This window comes from Phytophthora sojae (assembly GCF_000149755.1).
Source record: "Phytophthora sojae unplaced genomic scaffold PHYSOscaffold_9, whole genome shotgun sequence".
NCBI lineage: Eukaryota > Oomycota > Peronosporomycetes > Peronosporales > Peronosporaceae > Phytophthora > Phytophthora sojae.
The window spans coordinates 2,012,845-2,014,432 of NW_009258123.1; positions in this window are offsets into that span (position 1 = coordinate 2,012,845).

Genomic DNA, 1,588 nt, shown 5'->3' on the forward strand with positions numbered 1-1,588 from the left:
GTTCAATGGACGTGTACTGCTTTTCAAATAAAAGATCACGTTCACCATGTTTCCGAAGCCATCATCACCCGTGGTATCCGCCAGTTTGCCAACATGGAAAAAGACAAACTTCAATTTGGAGAGTCTTGGACGTCCCTGTGCAACATGGTCCCCAAACTATCAAACATTCCTGCACTGACAGATGAATTTGAGGAGATGGACGAGCGTGGTTATCGTGAGTGGTTTGCGTTTCGCGGGCGGAAAGAATTGCAGCGCCCTTTGTGCCCTGGTGAAGTCGAAGAGATAGCGTCAATGACATTTTCACCCACAGCATCGCTTGGCCAACCGTCAGGGCTATTTACACATCCGGATGGGATCCTCTGGTACATGACTCTGTTCGACAAGGGTGAGATGAGAAATTACTGGGTGGACGACGAGGAAGCAACTATTTTTTCCTGGAGCGCGTACTACTAGTTTGAAGTCAATTATGACATGGCGAAGATTCCTGTACATCCGTAAGAATTTGAGTTTTCGTTCCAAGGTGTCTACCTCCGACATCAAGCGCGGTCCTGTAGCTAGAATACGACCACTCATGAGCATTCTGAAATCGCGATGCCTGCGCCATGTTGAAGTCGGTCGAAACGTGGCTGTTGATGAGGCCACAATTGCCTGCCGATCCCAGTACGCCCGCCACATTATAGTCTTCAACCCACAAAAACCTACCGGAAAGTATCATTTCAAGTTATACGTGTGTTGCTGTTCTACCTTGTGGTACGCGGTGAGTTTCAAGTTGCACTGCTCCAGTGAACTTGATGATCGGCTGGACGGTGTAATTTCACGCTCAGAAGTGCAGAAATTCGCTGATCTAACCGCGAAGTCGTCTGAAATCCGCTCTCACGTCATGGCGGTTACTTCATCTTTGAAAGGATCCAGTCGCATTGTAAACACGGACAACTTCTACACTTCCTGTTTGCTGTTGAAGACTTTACGATCGATTGGTCTCTATGGTCGTGGCACTGTACGCACATCTAGCAAGCATTTCCCTCATTTTACGATGATTCTTAAGGAGGACGCGAAGCCGCGAGGCTACATGAAGCAAGGTGTATGCTTAGAGAAGCATATTGTCGCAGCTAGTTGGGTGGATGGCTCAATTGTCAATGTCGTGTCTAATGCCGATGCTTCGACCACATCAACTGTGCATCGTCGTATAAATGAATCGGGTGTGGCTTTCACTGCTCCTACTTGCGTCGGCGAGTATAATTCAGCGATGCAAGGTGTTGATCGGCTCGACCAACTGCGTGCACGATTTTCTCTAGCCGATGGCCACTCATTTCAGAAGTGGCATAAAAAACTAGCGATGGTCATGCTTGATATAGCCAGGTGCAATGCCTACATTTGCGATAGTTTGGCGCGTGGTGAGAGCGAGGAGTCTCGTTCGACGGGAGGTACAGCCCAAACGAGGTCAAGGGCCCGCGATAGTCATCGCGCATTTGTGGCATCACTGGTTCGAGAACTGTTCAATGGGGACTGGAAGAAATCTCTGGATAGGGAACATGGAATGATGTATGCTGCAAAGCCGACAACGACAACAATGCCGATGACGACCCAA